We start from the raw sequence: 14,682 nt of genomic DNA, 5'->3' as shown, positions 1-14,682 counted from the left end.
TTAAAGTATAATAATAATAAAAAATAAATAAATAAATAAATAAAAATAAAATAAAAGTCTCTTTCTTTATATCTTCTGTACTTTTTATTAAACCCATAAACAAGCTTTCTTTGCTCCCTGTTTCTTATGGAATTATGTGGAAAACTTTAATTTCCAACTCTCTGTTTTAGATGCAGTCATATTGAAAAGCTGCCTAAGTGAGAATTCCAGATTCTCCAGAGAGGATTTGATTGGCCTGCCCTGGGTCAGGTTTTACTGCTGGTCCAATCAGCCATCTCTAAGAATAGGTGTCACACTCCCAAGATGGCTGACAGGGCCCCACACCTGTGACTTTAAGGATCACATGTGGGGTGGAAGAAGATGGGGCTGTGGGGAGGAGGGGGAGGTGGTTCCTGAAGGATTGACCAGAAACAGAAAAGGAAAGTCCCAAAGTAAAGCATTGTAAGTTGAGAGCTGGGCAGATGCCCTGAAATGTCCTATAAATACAAGCACAATCACACTGATTTAACTTAATAAAGAAACATGCCACACATACATGCATTCCCCAATAAGTGAACAGCAGCCAAATGTTACCACTATTTAATAACTAGTTAAACAAAATAATTTCTTGCACTTCTACAGTCAAGAAAAATATATTGTATTGCTTTAAGTAAAATTTTACCCTTGTGATAGCTTTTTTATTTCCCTCAACTAAGGAGTTGAATTCTGTAACCCCTAAGTTTTCTTACAATGCTACAATTCTTTGATTAAAGGCATGAGGGATTGTCAGGCACAGTGAGTGAATTTCCACATATCTTGCAATTTTCAGCAGGAAATTAACTGAGCTCAGTAGACCTAAGATGTTACTTAAACTAACACATAGCTGCTCATTCACTAGTTATCTTGGGTCCAGATATATTTGACTATTTGCCAAAATCAAATCTACCCTCACATGACAAAAAATTTCCTCCATTGATGATATTCAGTCAAAACTACTATAAGTTTTAGTAGCAATTCTGATGACGGTGTTACAGCAAAACAAAACCAAACAAAACCATGGTTGAAAATTAAAAGCTAAAATGCAAAAACTTAGCCTTCTAAGTTGTCTACTTTTAAGGTATAGGTATGTAAAAGTCTGGGCTATATATACAAGCTCTGGCATGTTTCTTTCTTTTTTTTTTTTTTTTAAAGCACTATTCCCTTATTAATACTACACTTCAAATATATAGGTCCTAACTTGATTTTTTTTTAAAAAAGGACTATTATGATGTTCAAACATTTGACAATATCACCCTTATACTCATAAACACACTTAATCTTTAGTTACCTTCCTGCTTTCTCAGCCTAAAAGAAGACAAGGGGTTAAGAAGATAAACACAAAGATCCTGAGGCATATATTAATTCCCATGAAAATGGAAAAGAAAGGGAATAGACAATGTGCATTAATGTCATTTCAGCCTCGTGCATAATTTAGGGCTCTCTGCAGACTGATTTGGTTTAGCTCACTGGTCCTTCACATGACTATATTCACATAGCCTTACATTATAAATCTACTTATTAATTTTTGCCGAAAGTATTCTGGAGACAATTTCCAGTCAGGGTTCTTCACACGGATGATAATGGTAGACATGTCATCTAAAATTCTTCTGATTTCCCTTAGTCTAACAAGTCATCTCTTCCCCTCACGTATTTAGAAGGCCCCAAGCACACAGGGCAAAGCAGTCTTTTTAAATGGACAAAACAAAATCTTCGTCCTATATTTATTTCCATTAGGAAGAAAAAATATGCAAATCTCATCGTGGAGTGCAGCTGAGGGATACATAAGCAATTGATGAAAAGACATTCATTTGAAATACAATTTCTCTGCAGTTGCTGGATCCCCCTCCCCACCCTCTCTCCAACTGTCTGGACTAGACGGGGGAGAGGTTACTCAGCTATGAATGTATTTCCCATATTGGATAGGAAGCAGGAGTGGAGCTAATGTACTGTGTATTCAAATGAGACTCTTTAAAGCAAAGTAGAATTGAACTCAGATGCAAATCACAGTGGCAGGAGCACTTTCTGCTGCCCTTTGTCCTTTCTGTCTGTGTCCTTAAGCACATAGTCAAGGACTCCCAGCCGAAATGTTTAGCCTTCTGAGAAAGTAAACAATCTGGGCCTCCCTCCCTTAATATAGACACATTCATGATGTGCCCTGCCTGCTGAAAATGTGTGGGCAAGATCGTTCTCATCTGAGATGGGGCTGTGGGGAGGAGGGGGAGGTGGTTCCTGAAGGATTGACCAGAAACAAAAAAGGAAAGAAGGCAAGTTCTGTAATGGGGAACAGAGAAGTACTGAAAATAAAGAAAGGTGGTAAGAAGAGAGAAGGACCTGAGACTCCTTAGCAAGAAAGGAGAACAAATAGGAAGGAAGAACACTTTAGACATGAATAAAATGCTGCATGGTATTTGTAACTATGCATAATTAGTTTCTCTGCAACTTACAAGCACTCTGAGAGAATGCTCTGATACAAATCAAACAAAATATAGAAAATTTACCCCAACCTCCCAACCCCTAAAAGGTGGTCTATGTTTGGTTCTTAAGGGGAAAATGCTGTGTCTCCTATGTCCCCTCCATTCCTGAAAGCCTTCCTGCTTGGCAAGGTGTTTCCATCACACATGGTACTCCCATTTGACAAGGAAGAAAAGAGGCCGTGGGCACTCACCAAGAGTCACCCACAGTCAATCAGAATGAAGCCAAATGGAAATTTCTCATTCCAAATGCTCCCTTAGCCCCTTGTCTTTCTGCCCCTTCCTCCTCTCATCTTCTGCTCCCTCCCCGGGATAAGTTAAAGATTCACTGGAAAAATGATGCATGGCATTGAGAAAATACCATTCAGATCATTTGGCTGAAAACGGAGCCCTAAATAGCCTTTTAAGGAGAGGCGGGGGTTAGAGGAGTGGAGGCTGTCTTTGTACTGTATTAGTGGCTGAACTAGTGCAAGAATAAAATAGTACGTGATTTCCTTTAAAAAAAAGCTGAATGAAATTTAGCAGGCTTAGTTAAATATATGAGCTAATTATCTGTTGCAAGTGAATTAAAAATGTGGAAAGTTTCACAAAGCATATTGACTTTTTGAAGAAATAATTTTACTTCTGCTAACTAAATGTCAGCTTAGCTTCACTTGTAGGATTCCATCAGATTCTTTTTAGGTTTCATGATTCTATTTATTTTTCACAAGAAAGGAAAGGTTCCCATCTCACAATTCTGTAATGTAAAACATCCTGCTCTGGGTGGACAAAAAAAGCAAAATTTTGGAAGGGTTAATTCCTTATGGCTTAAACTAGCGTGTTCACTTTGTTGCAACACTGAATGTCATGTGTGTACAAATTGATTTGGGCTGACTGGGCATATGTATAGAGTCAGTATACACTGGATATGCAAGTGATGTGGTTATTATGGAATTTTGTCCACCACAAATATGGTCCCAGTTTCTTATCCATGTGATGAGTTTTGGTCATGATATCAGGCCTACCACAAAAAGGGGGACTGTTGTTGTTAATAGCATTTGGCCTTGCACACCTGAAGTTGGTCATAGCTTCCTTATTTTCCATTGCTGGTGGCTGCTGACAATTCTTCCCCAGTGTGGGCAGAACTTCATTTCACTGAAAAAGACTTCGTTTTTCTATAACTTGTAGTGAGTTGGAGGGGTCGAGGCTGTATTTTTAACCCCTGTAAAGGAAATTACCCACCCTTCCGGATGCCAAGTAGCATCTATATCACTTCAATTATTTTATCAAATGGAAAACCGGGATAGTAAAATGCCCAACAACACACTGCGTCAGAGAGACCCCCGAAATCAAAAGAAAATGTGTTTCTGATGGGTAGAAGACAAGAGGGAAGGCAGTACGTTTTGGAAGACAGGCCTCTGATCACCAAAGGCAGCAGGTAGCGCCTTCAGAACGCCATTTGGAACTAATTTACAGTGTCAGCAATGAGCAAGAATCATCTGCAGGCCTCGCTAGCCTGCTTGACCAAAGATAAGTGGTACCTGTCAGGCAATACCATGCCTTTGTTTTGGGAACTCAAGAGTAAGGGTGATGAAAATGGGGGAGATTTGAGAATGCAGCCTGTAGGGTACAGGCAAAACAGTCTTCACTTGCTGCCTTGACCCAGATGAGGCTTCCTTCAGAGTCAGAAGATGTAGCAGGTTTCCATGGGGCCTCTGTACATGGAAGGGAAACGGCACCAGGCTCAAGAACTTGGGTCTGAATGATACTGACATGTGCTCTGTCTCTCTCAACACAACATAGTTTTCCCCATTTTTCAATTAATCACCTCTTCCCAGAATCGTTTTTGGGTAAATGAAGGATGCAGGAAGGTATTTTGTAGGGCTGCCGGGAGGTTGGGAGTCAGGCATAGAAATAGTGTTGAAGAAATAATTAATTAGCTGACATGCTCTCAGAAAACTCTGTTTGGGAAAAGTGCAGAAGAATAAGCTGAAAGAAAATAGGAAAAGAGAAAGGAAAGAACAGATGAGGGAATGGAGAGAAGATTTACAAAAGGAAGAAAAAGTAAAATTGCTTTTATTTGTCCTTTCAAAAGCATTTTAAAGAGACCTTTCCTGCAACCTAATCCACAATATTCCTGTTCTGTCAGTGTTATCAAGTTGTTTTTTTTCCCCCAATGAATAAAGAGCAAACTGTTTCTTCAGAGGTAAATTGTATTTACTGCATACACAATTAACCATAGTGCTCGCACATCTTTAATGTTGCTTTCATTCACAGTCAGCTTGTGTGGAGGAACTTGGAATACACAAATGATCAAAACTCAGCAGAATTTACTCTATCATCTATGCCAAAAATTCAATCTGCTGTCCCAACAGCCTTTCAAGATGTCAAAGATGTCCTTGACCCTTCATAAATAATGAACGCTAAAGGTTAAAAACCTAATTATTTATCTGACTTTCTAAGACTTTTTCTTTTATTTTGGGGGGCTTCGTATATTTGGCTGCACTCTTCAAGAACAAAAGATGTATCTATTTACAATTGACCTTTCCATGGTTCCTCCAAATTGTCTATATTCTTTGTAAGTGGCCATGTGGCTAGGAAATGGGGTGAGGTTTAGAGGAGTTAGGTAGTGCAGTCTGCTGCTTAATTTTAAGTAATAAACAGTGACATAGCAGTTATGGAGCTATCTGGTGGCACCTCCACTGTGTGATTTCTGGCCCATGGAGAAGATGGTGTTTTTAGCAAAACCATTCTTGACAAAACCTGAGAAATAGAAAAATGATCAGTCAAGGATGGACTATATATGTGCATTCATATTTTTGACTGATTAAATGAAAACAATTAAGGATGGTCTAAGGGTCAAGAGGTTTTCACGTCTGGAAGAAACAGAAATCCAGGGTTGAGATCAAGGAAAAACTTAAATCCGAGCAATTCCCAAAAAACAAAAAAGAAAATATTTAGAGATGACATAATAATTTAGCTACAGTGTCGGATCCTAGATTTCGGCTCAAGTACTTGCAATGATAACGTAGCATTTAGTATGCCCCAGGTGCTATTTAAAATATTTTATGTGTATTAATTACCTAATTCTCACAGTGGCCCTATAAGGGAGGTAATAGAGTTATTCCCATCTTACAGATGAGGCAACTGTGGCTTGGAGAGTTTAAGCAAGTTGGCCTCTATAGCAAGCGAGTGGTGGAGATAGACTTGAACTTAGACAGGCTGATTCCAGAGCCTATGATCTTGGCTGCTTCATGAACCTACTCAGATATAGGAATGTGTTTTTCTGTCTTTATTAAAGGGGATTTTTCCATATCTACAATTACCTTCAGTGCTTATCGCTTCCTGAATTGAGAAGCTGGTTCTGACACATCTACTGCCAAATTTCAAATATTCAACAACAGGAACATGTTATCAAATAAAACATTAAAAGATGATTTTTTAAATCTTCAATGGAACTTCTTATTCCCGGGGTACCAACTCCCAAGTCCTTTGTTATGCTAAGTAGGCTTGTTGTGATTGCAAGCTTGTACATTTCAACCTGCACTCAGAGAGAAAATACAGTCTGTAATTCACACTCAGTACCGGGTTCTTTCTCAGAGCAGTATCACAACTGCAGTGAATTACTTGTTATTTGTTCAATGTGGACCTCCCTTGCTGAGATCATCACTGAATTTCTGGTATACACCAGAAAATGCTCAAGACACAGTAGATGCTTAAGAAATATTTGTTGAGCAAATGAATGAATGAATATGCCCAACAGCATCTTACTAGTTCATCAAAGCCAATTTTCCCTCTAGAAATTGTTATCCCATGGAAATGGGGGCAACATATGGAATGTTTACCCTTTACTCTTACTTGGCAATTCATCACGGAATTTTTCTGTTCACTAGCAGATTCACATGCTTGCTTTGTTTAAGAGGGATTTCAGTGTGTTACACAGGGGATTTTTTTCCTAAGGATGTGATTATTCCCGGCTTGATCCTGCTGCTGTGATATGGCCATGGCTGGCACAGAGCTCACGTGGCATGGGATTAGGCTGTCTTCATTGTGTGAAGTGACTTGGACACGTTGCTGTGGTTATTAGAGTGGGGTATTGTGGATCACTTTACAAAGGCAACAGCTGCAGCCATTACTCCAACAGTTATGTCATAATTTGGTGTGTGGAACACCTCTGTACGGCGCATGCAACAAAAACATTTATTCTTCTCATCTGTCAATATATTTGTGCCTCTCATCTCTCTCCTTTTTTTTCTCTTTTTGCTTCTTTTCACAAGTGGCAGAATGCATCCCAATTCCCAAACAATTGGCTTCTCTGCAGAAATATTCTTAAGGCAGCTTCTTTCTTATTGCACGTTTTTGAGTGATTGCATATTTTTTTTTTCTTAATAAGAAACAGGCATTTTGAAATGCAGTGACAGTTTCAAAGCACATAATGATATTCAATTAACCAAATATGGGCTACACCTCAGTGGTGTGGGTTAGTACAAACACTCTGTTTGACTCTTGGGAAAACCAAGACTTTCATGGGATTATCTGGTCTAAAACACACTGAATCCTTAAAACAGGCCAGAGGAGGGCACTTTTCATAATGTGCTCATTCCACCTCTGCCCCCAAATGATACAGGATCTGAGATGGTGTGAGATAATCCCCCAATTAGGATCTGGGGGAAACTGGGCTGAAATGGCTTATCTGAAGTCACACAGTTAATCAACACAAGAGCAGGATTAAGCTCAGGGTTGCTGGATCACAGCCATGTGCATATTATACTTCTTTCAAGCCATTAGTCTATGAGCGAACTTGACAATCATTGGTGTGGCCAGGGTTGAAACATCAGGCTTAGGTGCCCAGAGTCAGGCATGACATGAATACATGGTGAAGGCACCACTGGTACACAGCAGCAAGTTTTCTGACAACTTCATTTCTTCCCTGAGAAGTGTGACACTCTAGCCCTCTGCACTGTGTGCCTCCCTGTATTTACAGAGCTAGGAAGTGTGGGGCTTTCTTTGAACCTGGACAGTAGGCTTTTCCTAATATGAGCTTCTCCAGCTGTCAGGGTGTGGGTAGCTGCAGGCAGGGCCAGCACCCAGCTAAGCTGAAGGATCTGATGAATACCCAGGGGGAGGAGGAGGTGTGGGCCAGGGAGGTCAGCTGCGGCAGTGAGGAGGTGAAGGAGAAGACAAAGAAAATGATATTTATTGTGTTTCTACCATGTGCTGCCCATGATGAGAGGTTTTCTTATTCTCATTTTATTGATGAGACAATGAGGCTTTGGGAAGATGCATGACATGCTCACTTTCTGGTAAAAGCACAAGGCTTTGAGTTTTAGTTCATTTGATCCCAACACTCTTGACCAGGGGCATCACTGAGGGCTGTACCAGTTGTGCCCTGGTGCAGAGATGCCAGGCAGAGGGAGTAAATGGAAGATGAAATCCCACTAGGACTCACCACACTATTTATTTGGGGACAAAGGCAGCTTTTTTTAGCAGCAGCCTCTTCGTAACTCTTTCACTTCATCCCGGTATGTCCACGGACCGAGTAGCCAAAGAGTGGGAAATCTACTCTGTAACCAAGAGCTTACAGTCGACAAGGAGACAAAGATTGCCCCAGGTATGAGGATGCTCTGATACTACAGGGAGAGTTTTACTTTGCTGCCGCTGTTATTGCATGTTGGTTTCCTGTTGGTTGTGGATGGCCCAGGAATGTTGTTGATCGCAGTTGGAGAAGACCCAGGCTGTTCGGATGAATCTTGGTTCCGATGGAAACAAGTCCACACATGCCTGAACTTCCTGGAGAATGTAATCGTTCAGTTTTCTTCATCCTTTGCTTTTAGCTCAGAAGTGTTAGGAAGAATCTGGGGCTAAAAGAGTTGGCAGCAAGGCTTGACTCTTCTTCCTACATACTGAGGACTCCAACAAAACTGGTAGAAGCAGCAAAGCAAGGCCATCCGGACTGCTAGTTCTGAGACGACGAGGAGCAGTATAGGATATTTTCAAAAGAAATGGAGGCTTCATCTCAGGGTGATCAGGTCAAATCATTTTTAATAAATGAGAATAATTTGTATCCAAGGTTTAAACTAGACTATAAAGCTAATTTAAGAATACAACAATTCCAGCCAGATTTGGTTAAACCATAGGGCAATTTATCATCTCACGCAAAAGGAAGTTCAGAAGTAGAGAAGGCTTCAGGGTTTATTGATTCCACAGCTCGGAGATATTTTCAGACCTAGGTTCTTTTTGGCTTTCGCTTTGCTGTCAGTGGTATCAGCTTTATCCTAAAGCTGGTTCCCCACATGGTCACATGGTGGCTGCCAGCAGCAACTGGTACAGCATACTTTTGTGTTTATTTCTAGTTGGATAGGGACAGACTGACTTTTTATTTCCAGAAACCCCAAACAAGCTTCTTTTTGCATCTCATTGGCTTAAATTGAATTAGTTCAGCTCTGAACCAATCCCTGGCAAGAAGTTTGGCATAAACTAATTTTCTGGGGCAGAATAAATGTTGGGAAGTTTTCCAGGTCTCCTCCAAATCATCACTACAACCTGAAATCTCCACCTAGTCTATCTGTCAAGGTTCAGTCGAAAGGAAAAACTGCTGTGAGCGACAAAGAATAAAGGATTTATTATAGTGATTTGATTTTTTTCAATGGAAGGCACTGGTGAAGCCTCTGTGCAGGCTGCTGCCTCTATATCTAATGTTGAGCCTGAAGTCACTATAGTCAACTAGACTAGCATTTGGGAAAGAAAGCTGGTACCCTTTGACACAGGACTCAGAAAATAAAGGACTAGATCTGGAGGAGCTGTTGGTCTGAATGCCACCTATGCCAACAAGGTGAGCTAGTAAACCAGCGACAGTATGCGTGGGCTGCCACAGTGCCTAGGGCTCTGCACCGAACTTCAGAGCATACCCAAACAGCTGAGGCTTCACTCTAACTCCCAAATCTCATGTGAAATGTCTCTCATGGTCAATGCCAATCTGGAACCATACAAGGGAGGACATTCTGGAGAGAACGAGCTCCAGTTTAACTAAGTTGCTAACGCACAACACAACCACAATAAGAACAATCCAGTGCGATGACTCCCAACCAGGGGTGATTTTACCTCCCAGAGAACATTTGGCAATGTCTTGAGAATTTTTTTTTTTTTTTTTTTTTTTTTTGGTTGCTACGACTAGGAGACAGCTACTGGCATCTGGTAGGCAGAAGCCGGGGATACTGCTAAACATCCTACAATGTACGGAACAGCCTGTCACAACAAAGAATTATCTGGTCCAAAATGTCAGCAGTGCCAAGGTTGAAAAACCCTGAGCTGGAGTGACTGCCAACTGGAAACAAGCCTTATTCAAACTTTGTCTCCATTTCAAGCTCATAGAGCAGGGAGAAACCACTGCTTAGGTTTATTTAGTAGTGGGAACTAGTAGCATATGTCTACATTTGAGGATATAGCACATGCCCGGGACATACGGCATCTGTACATGTAGCTAATAGAAGACGCTTGCTTAAAATCTATCATCTGTCTGTCTATCTATCTATCTATCTATCTATCTATCTATCTATCTATCTATCTGTGTGTTTTATATATATATATAAAAGGTATATTATATATAATACATATAAAAGGTATATTATAACATACCTTTTATCCCCAAATTTGTTTGCATGTCTGTAAAGAATGTAGATAATCCCTTGTGTTTGTTGACCCGCTCTCCCAACCCACCTCGTAACTTGTATCCAGGTTGATACCTGTTGTTTCTTGCCTGCTTTTGCCAAGGCAGAGAGGCTCAACCAGCCCTTTACATCCAACCATGCTGATGTATACACAAGATCTATTTGTAGCTAGAAATTATACATTGCACCAGCAGATGGAATCTTGGGCCTCTTGAGACATGGTTTACAGGTACAACGTGGGTGCTTTTCTGGGAGGACTTTTATCATGTTGAAAAAGAAATTGGAATGCCAGTATTGATATTTCCAATTAAATTCTCAGCAAAATTCTTCCTGGTGATTTAATGGCAACATTTGAGGCAGATGTCACTTGACTGATGAGATGGAAGTTGCTGGAGAAAAATCTAAGCCAAGAAGGGTAGTGTGTCCCTTCAAAGCTTCTACTTTCTATTAGATTGTTGGCACTTCCAGAGAATTCCATGGCATGAATTCTGTGACAGCCCAGGAAGCAGTAGGAAATAGAAAAAATGGGAAGAGACACTGATAGATGGCAAATTGCTTATGGATGTGATGCTGAAACTAACTGATACCTTCATAATGTAGCAGGAAAGTCTCAGCTCAATGATTGCCAATCCTATGTAACTAATAGGAGGAACATACTTCATGAAATCCATTCCCTATTATTAGAATTTAGGATTTTGCTTTAAAAATTGTAAGTAATCTCCATTCAATATGCTGGTTACACAAAGCTGTGCATTGCTGTGCACTTGAATATTTATTTCTCTAAGATAAATTTCCATAAATGGAGTCACTTGGTAAAAAGGCATCCTAGTTTAAGATTGGGACAAACATTTCAGTATGCATATGCTTACTCCTGTAGGAAAGTTGTGTGTGAATTGCCGTCATGGGTTTTGTTGGGTATAAGTATACCTTTGCAGAAGCGAATGTGGCTGCCAGCAGTAAATATTAAACAAAACCTCAGTTCTGCAGTCTGGCACTCAATTGTTCATTTCCTCAACAGAGTAGGAGAAAACATGGTTTTGATAGCGTAGCAAACGCATTGAGCTATTGAAGTACCACCACAGACATATTTAATTTCTGTGAAAATAAAAAAGGGTCTGCAGCAATAATTATAGCTATCAAATTGTTTCTTCCGAAAAAGAAAGGAAAGGGGATTTAAACCATTAACTATCAGAGTCATAGCTCTTTGGATCCTCAGGAAAGAAGCATGAAATTTGCTCTTGAATTGGGGGTGGGCAGGGAGGAAGAAAGGAAAGGGGAAGTCCTTGTGGTGCCATCATCCCCAACACACAAAGGGTTGGCAGGATCTCAAGCTCCATCCGTCTGTCAGCTCTTAGCTCTTGGCCTCAGTCGAGGGCTAAGGGGGCAAAGGTAGGGGCAGTTGCTGAAAGAAGAGAGGCTTACATTTTTGTGCCTTCTACATTGCAAGGACAAAAGCCATGTGGCCTCTCGTTACAAAGCTGGTTGATGTAGTTTCACATGTTCTCTTACATAATCATCCCAACTACCCTAGGAAGTTTGTACTATTATATCCATTTTACAGATGAGGAAATAAGGATCAAAGAGATGAAAGGCTGAAGTGGTTTGCAGTTGCCATATAAGGTATAACAGAGAAGGAAATGGAGTTTGAACCTTGATACTGTAACTGCAAGGGTGTCATTTTCTGTTAACTCACTGCTCTCTCTATTATTTTTTTCTCCTATTCATTAATGGCTCCTATGTACCAAGTACTTTCACACAAATATATTTAATTCTCAGAAAAATCCTATGAAGTAGGTGTTACCATTTTCATTAGTTTAGTAGGGCTGCCATTAAAAAGAACCAAAAACTGAGTAGCTTAAATAGCAGAAATTTATTTCTAAACAGAAACCTCACAGTCTGGAGACTCCAAGGTGTACAGTTCCAAGATCAAGGCGTTGGCATGTCGTGCTCCCTCTGCAGGTGCAAGGAAAAGGTCTGTTCCTTCCAGATTTCTCTCCTCCTACCTTCTGGTCCTGCCTTCTGAGAATTGCTTGACCTGTGGCAGTGTAACCCCACACTTCACATGCTGCTCTCCCTGCATGCGTGTCCGTCTCCAAATTTTGCTTTTCTATAAGGACACCAGTCATTTTGGGTTAGGGACCTACCCTACTCCAAAATGATGAGTGTGAGTTAGATGAGTATGACTTCATCCTAACTTAAGTAATTGTATCTACAATGACCTTATTTCCAAATAAGGTCACAATCTGAGGTCCTGGGGGTTAGGACTTCAGCCTATAATTTTTAGGAAGGAAAATAATTCAACTATCTCAATTTTTCATAAAGCAAAACTGATTGATCTAAGGTTGCTGATCAAATAAATGTCAAGGCCAGGATTTGGAGTCAGCTTTTCTGACCAGGAGTCCACAATATTTTGCTCTTACAGTTTCCCTCCCCCTAAATAAATATGGATGAGATCTGAACCAATCTGACTGAGGCATAAGCAAATATCATGCAAATTGTACATTTGAAATGCAAATAAAATGTGATTACAAAGATTATTTAATCCTAGGCCAGCCTATTTTGTGGACTTAAAAGGACGTCAAAAGTCATCAGAGACCTCGATTTGGAGAATATAGGACTTTTTTTTACTAGGCAGGAGAAAAGATAATTGGAAGCTGGGAAGAGAATAAGCTGGCTCTATAGCCAATTGGAAGAGAATAAGCTGGCTCTTTAGCCAATTGATAGGTGCTGAAGAGGAGAAAATTGAGGAGGGTGCTAAGTGGGGTGCAGAGAATGCACATGTGAGGCCTGAGTATCCCCAGATTCACAATTCCCCTGTGAAATTCATGATGCACCTAGGCTAGGGGGGAAAGAAAAGAGAGACACCAATAGTGTGAGCTGGTTACTAGAGGTGATCCATGCCCTGGTCTGCCTGGGACTGAGAGGTTTCCCAGAATAGGATTTTCAGTGCTAAAACCTACACAGCATCAGGCAAAAAGACATGGTTGTCACCTACTAGGGAGTGAACTTTTGAAGTTTGATTAATTAGTAAGGAGGTGGGGTGTCTCCTGGTTTAAGCCTCACTATAGTGTGTTAATAATTTGCCACAGGGATGCTTCAAACAAGAATGCTGTTAAGATACCACAGCTAATCAGTGCCTAGTTGTCACCCCCTAGAAACCCACCCTGCAGTTGTGTTACATTGCTTTTCCCTAGCTGAGCTGGAGGTGTTAGGAGATGGGGTATCTCTTTAAACAGAAAAATCACAGACAGGCTTTGGGCCTTTGTTGGTAACTGCGAAATATATGCAAGACTAAACCCTCCCCATTGAAGGAACTTTCCATTTCACTCCCTTCTCTCCAGTCTCCACTCAGGTCCCTCGGGTAAACAGGTAATGAGAAGATAATTTTTCAAACGTTTCTGATCAGAAACCTCAATGAAGGCCCTTGGTAAAAACACAGATTCAGACACTAATTTATTCAGAATCTCCAGGGAAGAGCCTGAGGTTTTCATATTTTTTATTTTTTTGAGACGGAGTCCCGCTCTTGTTGAAGCGCAATGGCACGATCTCGGCTCACTGCAACCTCCGCCTCCCGGGTTCAAGCAATTCTCTGCCTCAGCCTCCCGAGTAGCTGGGATTACAGGCACCTGCCACCATGCCCGCTAATTTTTGTATTTTTAGTAGAGACGGGGTTTCACCATCTTGACCAGGTTGGTCTTGAACTCCTGATCTTGTGATCCATCTGCTCGGCCTCCCAAAGTGCTGGAAGAAGCAGTATTTTTTAAAAGCAAATTCCCCAGGTGATTGTTGGAAGTGCTGAAGTCCTGGACACAGAGGACAGAGGACAGAAACCCTGTCGGTAGGAGACTATGCATTCTTCCTGGGAGAGCCTCCCCGTCCATGTGTTCATATCAGGATAAGACACAGGAGACAGGAGCCGGAAGATACCCCTTTTCTGCATCACCTCCCCTGCGTCCATTCCAGGGTATATATAATATATATTAATATATTTTATACACACACACACACACACATATATACACACACACACATATATACACACACATATATATATATATATTTTTGAGACGGAGTCTCACTTTGTCGCCCAGGCTGGAGTGCAGTGGCGCAATCTCAGCTCACTGCAAGCTCCGCCTCCCGGGCTCACGCCATTCTCCTGCCTCAGCCTCCCAAGTAGCTGGGACTACAGGCGCCCGCCACCACGCCCGGCTAAATTTTTTTTTTTTTTTTTTTGTATTTTTAGTAGAGACGGGGTTTCATCTTGTTAGCCAGGATGGTCTCGATCTTCTGACCTCGTGATCCACCTGCCTCAGCCTCCCAAAGTGCTGGGATTACAGGTGTGAGCCACTGCGCCCAGCCTCCAGGGTATATTTTTTGTCTCAAAACAAGCACCAAGGAAAAAGGATAGATAGGAGTTTTGTTTTCTTTTTCGTAATTTGGCTATGAGGGGGATCTTTAACTCTCCATAGATCTGCTAGCAATGTTTTTGGCAACCAAAAAGAGCTTAGGAAGAAAACGGGGTGGTTTGACCTGGGGGTGCTAACAGC

This window comes from Macaca fascicularis, chromosome 12 (genome assembly GCF_037993035.2).
Source record: "Macaca fascicularis isolate 582-1 chromosome 12, T2T-MFA8v1.1".
Taxonomy (NCBI): Eukaryota; Metazoa; Chordata; class Mammalia; order Primates; family Cercopithecidae; genus Macaca; species Macaca fascicularis.
The sequence above is the reverse complement of the archived record's forward strand: the minus strand, read 5'-3'. Positions refer to the sequence as shown.